This window comes from Pelodiscus sinensis, chromosome 2 (assembly GCF_052426305.1).
Source record: "Pelodiscus sinensis isolate ZL-2025 chromosome 2, ASM5242630v1, whole genome shotgun sequence".
Classification (NCBI taxonomy): Eukaryota; Metazoa; Chordata; order Testudines; family Trionychidae; genus Pelodiscus; species Pelodiscus sinensis.
In genome coordinates this window covers 243113022-243128727 of record NC_143053.1, presented here as the reverse complement: position 1 = coordinate 243128727, position 15706 = coordinate 243113022, and the positions used below count along the sequence as shown (strand labels likewise).

The window sequence follows — 15706 nt, the reverse complement described above, 5'->3', positions numbered from 1 at the left end:
CATCTTACAGCAGCAATACTTACCCTTTGATTCTAGAACTGCAAGTGTCTCTTTGGGAGATTACAAATAGTTTCCATAAAACATAGGTTTGATTGGAAGTACTCTTATTTTGTTAAGCAGGAGGTGTCTTCCCAACCAAAGGCACCACAGAGCAATCTGCTGGAAACCCTATCTATATCCTTAAGCAGCCATAGAGGGAAGGAGAGAGAGAAGTAGAGGATGTTGAATGGTGTTGCACAGAACCAAAAATTATGGAACACTGGCTTGATATCCAGCAAGACTGCATAGTGCTGTTGTCTTAATACATTGTGATATACCCTTATTCAAATACTGAAATACAATCTCTGGTGTGTCTGAATATATTGTAGGGCCTTTCTACAACAATGTTTGTAGATAAAGTGGATTTCTGCCTATAAGTTACTGACTGACCAAGTGACCATAGTCATTTTAAGGAATATCTATTTCAAAATGAGAGAGAGAGGTTTCCTTGCCTTTGTGTTCAAGGAGCATTGGCAACAGAGAGCAACTATGATTTTATGAACCATCAACAGCCAGCAACTTCACATATAGCCCTTTCCAAAACTGAACTGTGCTATCAATGGAATTCCTTATATTTGTGCAAAGAAGACATTTAAAGTATTAGTCTAAATTTTCCTTCAATTATTTTGTATCCTCACAATATTTTTAACCAAAGATGTCAAAAGTAAAAAACAACAACAACGGTCCTAAAAGGACCATTCATAGTTGATTCCCTTCATAAGTATTTTCTATAAAAATAAATATTTATATAATTTTAGTGACCTGCCTTCCTTTGTTCAAGTTCATTCTCACTTGTTGGTTCTGCATTTAACAGCATAACTGGGGCTTATGTTAGAACTATTTATGCAGTACTTCATGATCTGTCTACAGATCATTTCTTGTATTTGTATTCCTTGATCCATTTTTTATGAAAAGTTGCCCTCCCAAAAACAAACAAACAAACAAACAAAAGCAGTAGTTCTGTCATTTATCTCTCTCTTGGTTTTAATACCATACTTGTCACCAGTGTTCCCTCTGAGCTGCACAACTTCCTGGGTGATTAATCAGCCCTGCCCAGTCAGAGGCTCAGGGCTCCATGTATGGAGATGACTGACTGAGCAGGGTGGATTAATCACCTTTAAAGCTATGCTGCCCTGCAGCTAAGAGGGAACACTGTTTGTCACCACAGTATTTCAACCTTTATATTCTGAATATTAAAATTAGAAAATAGAATAAAAAAATTTACATTCCAATTCCCATAAGTCAAAACACTGAAATCATTCTATTCCTGATGGCAAACAAACAAGAATACTGGTTGCCAGTGTAAGTAAGTGCTAGGGGAGAGGGCAGTAAGCTACTACTAAACTCATTCCCCCCATCCACTTCCTGAATAATCCAATGATCTTATGCCCCTCCAGAAGGTGAAGTAGGAAACAGACCATTATACTCCCAAAGATCTCTATGAACAAAACTTAGTCACACATTTCACACTAATGATTAGACAGACAGATCTTGCTATGGTAAGTATCTTGTCTACTCCACCCAGAATTTGGAAATCAGAACTATGCAGAACATTCCAAATGCAACCTCACTCATTTTCTACATACTATTCTGATTCTTATATCATGCCCATCACTGTGATATCTGATACACCTTGTGAGAACACAATTTCAAAACATACTGAATATTGATTTGGCTTAATTTCAATGTGGTTAAGCATTTATCCAAATATGTATTTCAATCAGTAATTTTCTTTTGGAAAAAGTTCAACTTCTGCTTTAAATTAACATGCTTTTTTCAACCTCAAATTTTGTATTTACTGCGATATAATGAAATTTAAATTTAAATTCATTTTATCCCTTAGCAAGAAGCCCAGTGCTATTTTTTGCATATGCATAAACTCCCATTGACATCACTGAGCATTACATGGGTGTATCTGGAAGTCACAAAAGCTATGTCTAGACTGAATTCCTCTCTCGAAAGAGGAATGCAAATGAAGGACATAAAAAATGCAAATGAAGTGCGGATTTACAAATCTCGCGCTTCATTTGCATAATCACATCTAAGAGCTTTTTCGAAAAAGGGTTGTTGTTGTTTTTGAAAAAAATGCAGTCTAGATGGGGTTCTTTAAAAAAAAAACACCCTTTTTCAAAAGAACTCTTACTCCTGAAAAAATGAGGTTTAAAGGTTCTTTTGAAAAAGGGTTTTTTTCGAAAGACCCCTGTCTAGACTGCATTTCTTTTTGAGAAACCCTTTTTCAAAAAAGCACTCAGATGTGATTATGCAAATGAAGCATGAGATTTGTAAATCTGCACTGTATTTGCATTTTCAATGTCCTTCATTTGCATTCCTCTTTCAAGAGAGGAATGCAGTCTAGACGTAGCCACTGACTCCACTAAAAGCATAATAGGCGCTGAATGATAAATAAGACCTATAAAAGGTATTTTGGTACAAATCTGTCTTCTCTTTATTCTAGATTTCCAGAATTATGCAAATTATAAGAATCTAATTTCTCATATTTCCAATGCACTCTTACAATAAAGTTTTTTAATTTTATAATTCTCTTTAGTTTTGTAATGCTTTATTTTGCTGCATGCTCTGGAAGTGTTGGTTTGAGAGGTCTAAAACGGCCTTATTCTCTTGGGGTGGGTCTACACAGCACTGTTATTTCAAAATAATGTGAGCATTTACATAGCAATTCCGTTATTTTGAAATAATTTTAAAATCATGGACAGTTTACTCTAACTTCTATAAATCTCATTCCACTAGGAATAATGTCTATTCCAAAATAGCTACTTCGAAATAGCTATAGTGTTGACACTCTCCTCATGCTATTTTGAAATAGCTCTTCCCCAGGGCCATTCAAACTACTTGCTCCCTAGTGCCTCTTGGGGCTCTAAATCAAGGCAGCATGTCCACGTTAGGGAAGCCTGCCTCAAACTAACTTTGGGGCTTCCCTGTAGTGTAGATGTGCTATTTCAAAGTATTTCTTCTGGAATAGTTTATTTCGAAGAAAGTGTGCAGTGTACTTTGTAAAGTACACTACTAATCAGTTATGTACTTTTACTGCGAAATCCTTGCTCCAATGAAGTCAATAGAAAAATTCTGACTTTAAGGCTGAAATCCAGGCCCCATTAATTTTTTGGACGAAACTTAAAATTAGCACTTGATACTTTCATTCTTTGCAATGTATTTGGAGATCATTGGGAAAACTTTCTATTCAAGAGCTACATATTTTTATTTTTTTAAATACAGAATTTTAGGGCTCAATACAGCTTCCATTGACAAGAATGAGAGTCTTTCCATCAATGTCAATGGTAGCTGCATTAGGCCATACTCCTATAGAGAATAGGAGTCATCCATACGACACAGCTCTTGCAAATTTATCCTTAAAAATGATGGCAAGTAATTAGTTATTCTACAAAAGAATAATATTTTACAGAGGAGACAGTAAGGAAAAGTTTTTTATCAGTCAAAATACTATTTGATGAGGATGCAGCTAAACATTTAAAGCTCTACGAACATATTAATTTATTTCAAACATGAACAAAGTTCAATGTCAGCATTGTCTAGCCAATAAATCAAATTGGTAGACAAAACTTGTTTGGACTAGTTATGAAAAATTAGAAGGGATTCTCCAAGAAAACCACAAAGCAGCTCATTTAAGGTCAATTTAACAGTATTATTCTGTTTTTCTTCCAGCCCCAACATAAGATTTCAGTACCTCAAAGGAAACTGTAAGAGTATCTATTTGCATTCCCCCAGGTGATTGGCAGTTCAACACCAATTAGTTCAAAATTACACTGTTACTAGCGTGCAATAAAAACACTACCTTTCATCTTTCTTACATAGGTAAGGATACCTTCAGAGCCAATAACTTTGATCATGTAAGTATTTTTGATCCTGCTCCACCCGTCTCTTTGGATTCAGGAAAACTAATAGCTAAAGGCAATTTTTTTCTCTTTTCATATAAAAAAAAAGTCCCAGCTTTATTCTTTTTCTATAGTAGTGATGTGGCTATTGAAATATTATATTCTGGAAACAAATTCTTTCCCAGTATCTCTTCAATAACTAAAAATATCAGGGTAAATATCAAAATTGTCCAACTTTTTTTCTTATCACCTCTGGTTGTTCATTAATGAGACATTTACTTGTAAGAAGATATAAAGAAATTATAGTCATAATTCTAATCCATAATTCTACTAAAACTCAATACATTGCATCTCAGTCTTAAACACTTCAATTCATAGCACTTTTATTGCTTCACCGATTAACTAAGACACTTACTTAAATTAAATCAATTAATTGGGAAAGTAGGATTGATATTACCACTATGAAAGCTGTTGATGCTGTCAGAGGGGTACCCATGTTAGTCTGTATTTACAAAATAACTGGGAGTTATGTGGCACCTTAAAGACTAAGGCCATAGTCTTCAACATGTCATGGAGGACTCTTCATTGTTTCTGAAGATCTGCTATGTCATGGTTACAGCAAGTCTCCATTATAATGCATTACTTCAGTGATTTGTTACTGCATCAAAAGCAAATTCATTTAGGCAGTCTCAGTGGTATATCTGCAAGTGACAAATTTTGATGTCCAACGCCCAAGAGTCAAATTTTACAACTTACCATATACTCTACTTTTATCAAAACAAATCATGTGGTAAAGGTGAGTTAATAACAAAATACATCTCTCTTGAACCAGAATTAGAAGAATTTCCCTGCAACCTTGTCTTGGAACCAAAAGTACAGATGCTTTAAAGAATTATACTTAGTACAGCTGAAGTTGTTTAAGATTAAAATAATCCTAACTTTTTGTTCAAAAACTAAGCCTATGTCTACACTACCGCAGGAATTTGACCAAAGGTATGTAACTCCAGCTACATGAATATTGTAGGTGGAGTCGATGTAATTTAAGTCGAGTTACTGAGGGGTCTACCAGAGAACCTTACTCTTCTCATGGGAGGTACAGTAAAAGGGTTGACTGCAGAGCAATCTGTGATCGATCTGGCAGGTCTTCACTAAAGCTGCTAAATCAATGATTAGTAACTCAATCTCAGAGCATCGATCACTGCTGTAGTGTTAACAGCGCCTAAAATAAATTATTTCATACCTGTGATTTTTCAGATCCAATTCCCCAGCACTAAAATCTTTGTAAAAAACGGTTAAACTTTTTTCTACTATTTGGCAGTATTAAGGTACCTTTGTACAGCAAAATCAAAGCTTCCGCACACACTAGCTCTTGCCACACAAATGGCATTTCTATTTAATTATATTTTAATATTTACTGTCAAAAATTAAAAACAAAAAATTGCTATCTTTATACAAAAATCTCTCCACTCAACCCAAACACTATTTCTACACTCACACCTTGAGCTACTGCTCAAAGAAATTCATTAGCTTTCATTGGTACTTCCCTCATGCTACTATATTAATTTAGTATTTCATAAATATAGCTAGTGTAATTAGCTCCCCATAATCTGAAAGACAATTGGTGTCCAATAGGTCACCTTTGATCCTACTTATTCTCAGTAAAAGCTCAGTGTCATTGACTTATTTCAGTGGTGACCAACCAACAGATCAGAATCTACTGGTAGATCTTGAAGCCTCTGACAGGGGATCCTGACTGGTTTGGCCAGGAAGCTCTCAAGCGCTGGCACTTCAGTTGCCCCTCCACCCATTATCATGCTGCTCCTGCCCTCTGCCTTGGAGCTGTGCCCTTGGGAGCCTCCTGCTTGCTGTGCAGAGTGTAGGATGGAAAGGTGGGGTGCTGATGTCAGAGTATCCCTCCTCCCCCCACTTCTGTACACTATCTCCACACACAGCGAAGGGGATGGAGGGAGTTTGGCAATGCAAATGTCTCACACACTCACAAACACACATTGTCCGACCCAACACATATGGGGGAGGGGTTGTTGTTACTCCTTGTACTGCTTGCAAAGTAGATTATTTTTGGTGTTTGACTGATCTGAGCATTTCATAATTTTCAATTCTCTCTTAAGCTTCAATGTAATTTTGAGTAGCGAGTTCTAAAATACCTAACCTGTCATGGCTGGAGTAATTATCCCTGTGGTAACTGCTGCTCCTGGAAGTGGCTGGCATATCCCTGCAGCCCCTGAGAAAGAGCAAGGGGATTTCCACATGCTATCCTTGCCTGCTATCCTTGCCTGTAGCTCCCATTTATAAACAACAGGGAACTGTGGCCAGTAGAAGCTCTGGGCTCAGTGCCTGTAGATATGGGGCAGCACCTGGTGCCATGAAGCCATTGCTGCACATGCCAGCTGCTTTCAGGAGTGGTGCAGGGTCAGGGCAGGAGTAAGCCTGCCTTAATTCCACTGCTCCACCGTCCAGAAGCTGTCTCAGTTCATAGCATCATAGAATCCTAGGGCTGGAAGAGACTTCAGGAGGTCACCAAGTCCAGTCCCCCAGTTAAACGGTGCCCAACCAGAGCCCCCTGCACCCAAACTCCTTCATAGAGCTTGCACCTTGAAGCACCTTCTGGACCCCAATCTCCCACCTTGGACTAAGCCCGGAGCCCCTCCCACACTCCAAACCCCTTAGCCCAAGAGCAGAGTCTGCACCCCAACCCCCTGGTGAAACCGAGTGAAGTTTTGGGAAGAAGTGAGATGGACAGGGTGAGGTCTCGGAAAACAGGTGGGGGGGGAGGGGCAGGGCCTCAAAGCACAAGCAGGAAGGAAGTGGGGTAAGGGTATTTGGTTTGAGGTAGATTTTACATTTCACTCACATTGAAAAAAGTGATCTTGTGGTTAAAAAGGTTGGAGACCATTGGCTTATATTATCACTTGTACAGTGTTGGGAAATACTCATTCCATTCAATTAATGAAATTTTTGCTCACTAATCACACCACTTATGACTATACATTGTTTTGTTCTTTTCTTTACTGAAAGGTTATTACCATTTCTTGACTTTTCCCAAAAAATATAAGTCCGCACAGATATAATTTTTCATACAACCATTTATGAAGTTATAATGCAGTTTTTACTGTGAATTGTTATTACACTAGTGAGCTGTCTTTTTGAAGCTATGTATGAGTTTTAGCTGATTGGCACCAAAAATATATTTAGCACTGGGCAGTATGCAGAAATAAAGACAGTAACTACTCTAAAAAGCTTACAGTCCAAAACCCACAAATTATAGGAATGATACAGGGGTGATTATTAGTTTTTAAACTATAACATTTTTCTGAGCCTCACAAAAACTCTAATTGGTACTTGAATAAAGTTATATAGTTATATTAATTTCCCTTTTTATTATACGCACGGAATACAGTGCATATTATATTATTATATTTCTAGAATACAATAATTAGAGTATATCTAAGAGTCAGCAACTAGGATCAGGGACTAGACCTGCTTTTGTACCTTTATAACACCTACTATGTACTAGACACTGCTGAGAACAGGTCATACTAAAAAATAATAATTTATAATGCAGTTGAACAGATTTCCAAACAGGAGAAAACCAGCATAAAAATATAATTTTTAGCATTCGTATTATATTCTGTTGGTGAAAGGTTGATGCTATTTTAAGCATACTGTAATAAACACAGTATGCTTAGAATAAAAAATAATAACTTGAACTCCATAAAGTGTCTGCACATACCATAAACATTGTCATGACAACATAAAATATTCAGCAACAAACATTTTACAGTTGCTAGCTAACATCAAACATCAAGAACAATTATAATTACCCCACAGTAGCTTCAAAGAGATTCATTCAACACACCTTTGTGTGTTCTGGGTCTAAAAAGCTCATCTATGCAACAGCTGCTGTAAATACAGGCAGTCCCCGGGTTACGTACAAGATAGGGACTGTAGGTTTGTTCTTAAGTTGAATCTGTATGTAAGTCGGAACTGGCGTCCAGATTCAGCCGCTGCTGAAACTGACCAGCGACTGACTACAGGAAGCCCGAGGCAGAGTTGCTCTGCCCCTGGCTTCCTGGAATCAGCCTCTGATCAGTTTCAACAGGCTGAATCTGGACGCCAGTTCCGACTTACATACAGATTCAACTTAAGAACCCCAGGCGTCCCCAAGTCAGCTGCTGCTGAAACTGATCAGCGGCTGATTCCAGGAAGCCCGGGGCAGAGCAACTCTGCCTCGGGCTTCCTGTAGTCAACGCTGGTCAGTTTCAGCAGCGGCTGAATCAGGACGCCTGGGGCAGAGCAGCTGGGGTGCTGCCGGGTTGGTCCAGCAGTGCCCCAGCTGCTCTAACACAGGCGTCCGGAGAAAAGCCTGGTCTGCTGGGGGGAGAGGGAGGGCATACTAGCTGCGCCCCCTTCTCCCCCCAGCAGACCAGGGAGACACGGGCAGCGGATCGAGACGCAGACCAGGGAGACGGGGAGCAAAGCCACTGAGGACGCCAGCAGTAGGACAGCCACGGCGCGTCTGGGCTCTCCGCTGCCTGCGTGTTCCCCGCGTGTTAGTCTGTAACTGAAAAAACTTTGTTGTTTTTAAGATTTTTTTTTTTAGTTAAATAGATAGGAAAACTGTCAATATCACGATTTATAATTGTTTCCTTATAGTGAGACAAAAAAGTTACCCTCACAATCTTATCCATACAGGCCTACAAGGTGTCATCATGCCTCCTAGTACTTGCAATGCATGGGTTTAGAACAAAAGATAAAGAGGTACACCATGGTACCTGGAAAAAACAGACGGTAAAAAGTTGACTACAGGCAGTCCCCGGGTTACGTACAAGATAGGGACTGTAGGTTTGTTCTTAAGTTGAATCTGTATGTAAGTCGGAACTGGCATCCAGATTCAGCCGCTGCTGAAACTGATCAGTTTCAACAGCGGCTGAATCTGGACACCACTTCCGACTTACATACAGATTCAACTTAAGAACCCCAGGCGTCCCCAAGTCAGCTGCTGCTGAAACTGATCAGCAGCTGATTCCAGGAAGCCCGGGGCAGAGCCCGGGGTCCAGATCAGCGCTGCAGGTCCGGCCCGGGTCCTCCGCCGCTTTGCTCCCCGTCTCCCTGGTCTGCTGGCTCCCCCAGCAGACCAGGGAGACGGGGAGCAGCTTTTCTCTGACATAAGTCGGATCCACGTAACTCGGGGACTGCCTGTATTTGAATCCAATTTTAAATGAGGTATATAGTACCTTTTACTGGTAAACACGTATAAGGAGGGTCTGAATGAGCTCTCCCCTGTCATTTAGCAATGATCTGGGAAAGGCGACTTCAGAACCAATCTTGTTTGCATGGACACACCCATCCTGCTTAGCATGATGGGACTGCTTTGCACAAGTTATCACTTTTGGCTGGCACAGGATCACAAATCACTTTGCTTTTGAAATGGGGTACTAAAAGGTTGTTATCCTTGTTACACAACTCAAGGGCAGCAAAACTGTGCTCAGCATACTCTGAGGGACTTGCACTCAACTATACTGCACTTGGTAGGCAGAGGGACATGGGTGCCAAAGGCCAGAGGAGTTATGAAAGAATGGAGTCAGATATTTGTACCAGGTGATATGGGTCTTACCGAAGGGTCCAGACATCATTTGACCCTCTCTCCCTCCATTGGGTAGTAATAGAACTGATTAAACGTCAATTCAGAGTTTTGAAGCACCCAACAGAGCTGAAATCACACATAATCAGGCCTAATAATTCACCCTGCTTTGGGATAGTGTCTCTGCTGCAAGAAACGGCCCACTCTTTGCTAGCAGTGGAGCTCCCCCATTAACAGTTAAAAATCACAAAACTGAACTCACTGAGAACTATGTTAAGTGTTAAGACACTCTAGGATGCTGGCAACTTCTAGCAGAGCAACAAATAGCCAGTGGAGCAGGCAAGGTGCCCTCCCCAACACGAGAGTGGGAGATAAACTCATAAGATGCTCTTCTGAACTCTGGGTCATTCCTGATCAAGGACAACTGTGAGTGTGGTAAACGGAGGGATATGTTAAAGGGATTTTCAATTGCCACTCTGCCATCAACCTTAGCCTGGATCCAGGGGCGGATATAGGGCAGGGCGAGCAGGGCGGCCACCACACATGCACGGGGCTTCAAGAAGCCCCGCGCATGCACCGTGGTGCCACCACGCATGCACCGTGTCAAAGGGGGGGGCCCACAAAATTGTGCTGCCCTGGGCCCCGCAAAATCCTCATCTGCCCCTGCCTGGATCAGATCCACTTCCTTGACACTATAGTACAATTAAACAATGGGCACAATATCCCTACTTTACCAGAAACCCACTAAGCTCTATTCTTACCTACATGCCTCTTGCTTCCAGCCAAGACAAATCAAATGACTGATTGTTCACAGCAGGGGTGGTGAACCTTTTTTGGGCTGGAGGCCACTGATTCACAGACAAATCAGCTGGGGGCCACACAAGTGAAAAGTGGAAAAAAAGAAAAAAACCAACAACAAAAAAAACCATAATCCTCACTGACGTGACCTCTGACTGAGAAGAAAGACACCCCGCATTCCCCTTGCGCACCAGAGCCTAGTGGGGCCCAGGCTGGTACAGTGTATACTCCAGCCCTGTGGGAAAGTGGCTGGGTAGACTGAAGTGCTGGGAGGGGGCCCTAAACCTCAGTGGCCAGATCCAGGCAAGCCAGAGACCACATCCAGCCCCTTGGCCTTAGGTTCCCCACTCCTAGTTTACAGCCAGGTCCTGTTCCAATCCCACAGAGACAAACACCTACAAGAACTTTATCAAGCATTCTTAAAAATTAAATACCCACCTGGGGAAGTGAAGAAACAGACTGACAGAGCCCAACAAGTACCCAGGAATCTGCTTCTTCAAGACAGGGCCAACAAGGAAAACAACAGAACATTGCTAGTAATCACCTACAGCCCCCAGCTTAAACCCCTCCAGCGCATCATTGACAATCTACAACCTATCCTGGAAAACCATCCCTCACTCTCACAGGCCTTGGAAGACAGTCCAATCCTCGCCTATAGACAACCCCCTCATCTGAAGCAAATTCTTTCCAACAACCACACTTCACACCTCAAACACACCCAGGAACCTACCCCTACAACCAACCCTGTTCCCAACTCTGTGCACACATCTATACAAGTGACACCATCACCAGGGGTGGCCCGTCCATATAGGCGAACTAGGCGGTCGCCTAGGGCACCAAGTTAAATGGGGCGCCAAATGGTGGCGCAATATCATTGAAGGGTTTGGAGGTGGTGGTGCCGATTGCATGGTTCGCCTAGGGCACCAGTTGCTGGCAGCTAGTCTAGGGAAGCCCCTGACCATTACAGGACCTAACCAAAAAAGCCACAACATCAGGGGCTCATACAATTACACATCCTCTAATGCAGGGATGGGCAATAATTTTTGACCGGGGGCCATTCCAGAAATTTTTGAAGTGGCCCTGGGCCACCCTGGAAGGGGTGAAGCCTCAAGCGGAAGGGGCAGAGCCAAGACACTTCCTGCTTCCCCACCCACAGACCCTGATTGGTCTGGGGGTAGGAGAGTACGTGAAGTCTTTGGTCCCCCTCCCCCCAAAGAGAGAACCGCTGGCTGACTTTGTGTACTCCCCCCGTCCCCGAGCCCTAATTGGTCTGGGGGCAGATGGAGCGTTCAAAATCTCCTCCAACCCTGCCCCGCTCCTGCAAGGAGCTTGTGGAACTTAGAAGCACTATGCCTCTTGCAGGGCAGGAGGAAACTTCACATGCTCCTCGCCCTCCCCCCCCCCCAGGCCTATCACACGTAGGGTGGGTAGAAATGTGCGAAGTCTCCTCCTGCCCTGACAGGAGCTCATGGCACTTTGAAGTGCTGCACAGTCTTTGCAGGGCGGGGCAGGAGGAGACTTTACCCACTTCCACCTTACCCCCAGGCCCTGATTGGCCTGGGGACGGGAAAGCATTAGGGCTTCTGCAGGCTGGATCAATCCGCTTGGCGGGCTGGATCCAGCCCGTGGAGGCCCTTTTGCCCACTCCTGCTCTAATATGATATATACCATCAAGTTCCAAGACCCTCTGCCATGTACACTGGCCAAACTGGACGGTCTTTATGACAGACAAAAAAAAATGGACACAAGTCAGACATCAACGATGGTAACACACATGAACCTGTAGGGGAACATTTTAACCTGCCTGGGCACTTATTAACGGATTTAAAAGTAGCCATTCTTCTACAAAGGAATTTCACCAGCCAATTACAGAAAGAGTATGCGGAATTGATATTCATCTTCAAACCTAACACTGGTTCCCTGGGCTTGAATAAAAATATTAACTAGATGTCACCTTATAAAGCCAGTCTTCCCTGAATTTACCTTCTCATTTACATCAAAAGCTAAGTATGGGTCACTTCCAGCCCACTCAATAAGCCTCAGTCATTAGCACTTGTCCTACAATTTACAGGCACCTTCTCTTTTCCTCTTCTTTTTCTGTTATAAATTCTGGGCTCCTGCACTCCAGGTCATCTGATCGAAGTGGGTTTTGCCCATGAAAGCTCATCAGATATACAAGCAAAGGAAGTCACACAGGCAAAACCAATCGGGGTTAGTGCAGCTGCATTAGCTGAGGAAAAGGTAAAACAGAAAAAGCTATGCGCAACCAGAAGCCCAGAGGACAAAAGCAGGTTCGAAGAATGGGCTTGTGTGTATAAAGATCACCTCTGGTACCGGCCCTGGGGAGAGCAGCTGGCAACTCCTGAGTGCATAAGGGCTTTGCTGCTCCACGCCATCCACTCCCCAGCCCACCTGGGGTGGAGGCAAATGAGAGCTGCCCTCAAATACTGGTAGTAGCCAGCCATGAAAAAGGATGCATTAAATTTTCTTAAGAGATGTATAATGTGTGCACAAGTAAATGTGGGTAAGAGAAAGAAAGTACCCCTAAACCACCAACTCGGCTGGAGGGGTCGTGGAAAAACCTGCAAATAGATTTTACTGGGCCCCTGACACCGATTATTTAGTCTCAGGAATATTATATAATGAACCAAAGTGTCATAAAGCAAACTTCTATTCAGTTTATCCACACTTTGATGAAGATGGTAGCACTGCATGTCCCAAAGCAGAAAACAAGGGGACAAGGGAATGTTGAGTGAAGACCAAAGCTAAGATTGCAGGGAAACAGGTCAAGAGAACGCCAATGAGCAGGCACAGCAAAACAAGTTGTGGGAAAACTGAGGCCAAAAGGAGAGCAGAAGACTGAAGGGAAAGGGGAAAAAATGTAGCAGAGAATAGGAAGTGGTTGATTGACAGGAGACGGAACATCCTCTGAATGATTAGAGTGAGACACCACTGCGGTAGGAGCATGACCTATGTATAAGGGCTTTTTTCTAGAATGAAACTGGTCAGATAAGTTGGGGATGTATGACTTCTTCATAGAGTTAAAAAAACAGAATTAAAACAACTTAAAAGGTAAACAAACACAATTTTAAAAATAATAATTTTAACCAGTTCTCAATCCAAGAAAGGACCTTCCCTCTTATTCCATGGCAATGTAATTTACACAACAGTCTTTAGTGAGGGACCTTGTCAAAGGCTCTCTGAAAATCTAAGTATATTATATCTACCGGATCCCCCTTGTCTGCATGTTTGTTAACCCCTTCAAAGAACTCTAATAGATTAGTAAGACATGATTTCCCTTTACAGAAACCATGTTGACTTTTGTCCAACAAATTATGTTCATCTACATGGCTCACAATATTATTCTTTACTATTTTTTCAACTAATTTGCCCGGTACTGAAGTTAGACTTACCGGTCTGTAATTGCCAGGATCGCCTCTAGAGCCCTTTTTAAATATTGGTGTCACGTTGGCTACCTTCCAGTCATTAGGTACTGAAGCCGATTTAAAGGATAGCTTACAAAACATAGATAATAGTTCAGCAATTTCCCATTTCAGTTCTTTTAGAACTCTTGGATGAATGCCATCCAGTCCCGGAGATTTGTTAACATTAAACCTCCTCTAATGACACTTCAATCTGGGACAGTTCCTCAGATTAATCACCCACAAAGGACGGTGCAGATTTGGGAATCTCCCTAACGTCCTCAGCCATGAAGACTGAAGCAAAGAAATCATTTAGTTTATCCGCAATGGCTTTATCGTCCTTGATTGTTCCTTTTATATCTTGATCGTCTAGGGCAGTGTTTCCCAATTTCCACCCTGGTTTAGGTGGAGCCCATCCTTCCTGTATAGGTTCCCCCTCTCCCAAAAGTGTCCCCAGTTCCTAATAAATCCAAACCCCTCTTCCCTACACCATCGTCTCATCCATGCATTGAGACTCTGAAGCTCTGCCTGCCTACCTGGCTCTGCGCGTGGAACTGGAAGCATTTCTGAGAATGTCACCGTAGAGGTCCTGGATTTCAGTCTCTTTCCTAGCAACCTAAATTTGGCCTCCAGGACATCTCTCCTACCCTTCCCTATGTCACTGGTACCTACATGTACCAACACCACCAGCTCCTCCCCAGCACTACGCATAAGTCTATCTAGAAGCCTTGAGAGATCCGCAACCTTCGCACCAGGCAGGCAAGTGACCATACGGTCCTCCCGGTCATCACACACCCAACTATCTATGTTTCTAACGATCAAATCACCCACAACTAACATCTGCCTCTTCCTAACAAATGGCATTCCCTCCCCCTCCGAGGTATCCTCAGTGCGAGAGGATACGGCAACATCCTCTGGAAGGAGGGTCCTAACCACGGGATGGTTTCCCTCTGTTCCCATTGAATGCTCTGTTCCCTTGAGACTTTCATTCTCTTTAAGAGCACTGGGAATCTCAGACTGGAGGTGGGACAGTACTAGTGTCCCGGAAAGTCTCATAAACATAACTCTCTACTTCCCTTAGTTCTTCCAGTTCAGCCACCCTGGCCTCCAAAGCCCGAACTCGGTCTCTGAGGGGCAGGAGCTCCTTGCAACGGGTGCACACATACGCCACCCGCCCACAGGGCAGGTAATCATACATGTTACACTCAACGCAATAAACAGGATAGCCCCCACTCTGCTGCTGGGCTTCTGTCTCCATTTTTCTTTTATGAATAAGTTTAAGTATAAACTGGGCTTATTAAATGTCTGGAATATAGATTATTATAAAAGTTATGTTTAAAGAAGGTCCGAAGTCACTAGTGCCCTCTAACCTCCCCCTCTAAACTCCCTCTCCAAACTCCCTGTTAGCTGCTCCTGTTCGCAAGCTTCGCAAACTTACACTAAATATGAAAAAATAGCAACTCCTTGCAACTTTCTGAATCTACAGTTATGGATTACTTTGAATTCTCTGCTGGGAGCCACTGGATTGTGGAAAGTTGCTAAGACAGAGGTGGGCAAGAGGTGGCCAGTGGGCTGGATACAGCCCGAGGCCACCTCATCAGGAACCTTAGATAGAGAACACCTGCAACCACTTTGAAGGTTTGCTGCTCTATGCTCTGGACACTGGGGAGAGGGGAGGAGGGAGAGGGAGGAAGGAGGCTTCACACACTGCCCCAGCCCCCAGCAAAATATCTCAGTTCCCATTGGCCCATTTCTGGCCAATAGAAGCTGAAAAATTTTTCAGGGGGCAGGGGCAGCTCGTGAAATTTCCTCTCTCCCTCCCCCTGCCCATTACAGAGCCACATGGAGCTGCCTGCAACTGCAGCTCAGGTTCCTGCAGGTCTGCTGGCCGGGAGCCACCTACATCAGCATCCCCCAGCCAGAGCCTGCCCCTAGCACCCCACCCTGTCTCTCCTTCGCCCTGTACCCCTTTCTCTCTGCACCCCTTTCCCCCA

General features: G+C 42.9%; 1 protein-coding gene across 5 annotated transcripts in view; it reads right to left on the bottom strand.

The window, feature by feature from the left end:
• The window catches only part of LMBR1 (limb development membrane protein 1), a 139575-nt gene that overhangs the window by 23736 nt on the left and 100133 nt on the right, over positions 1 to 15706 (bottom strand). The window lies entirely within an intron of this gene.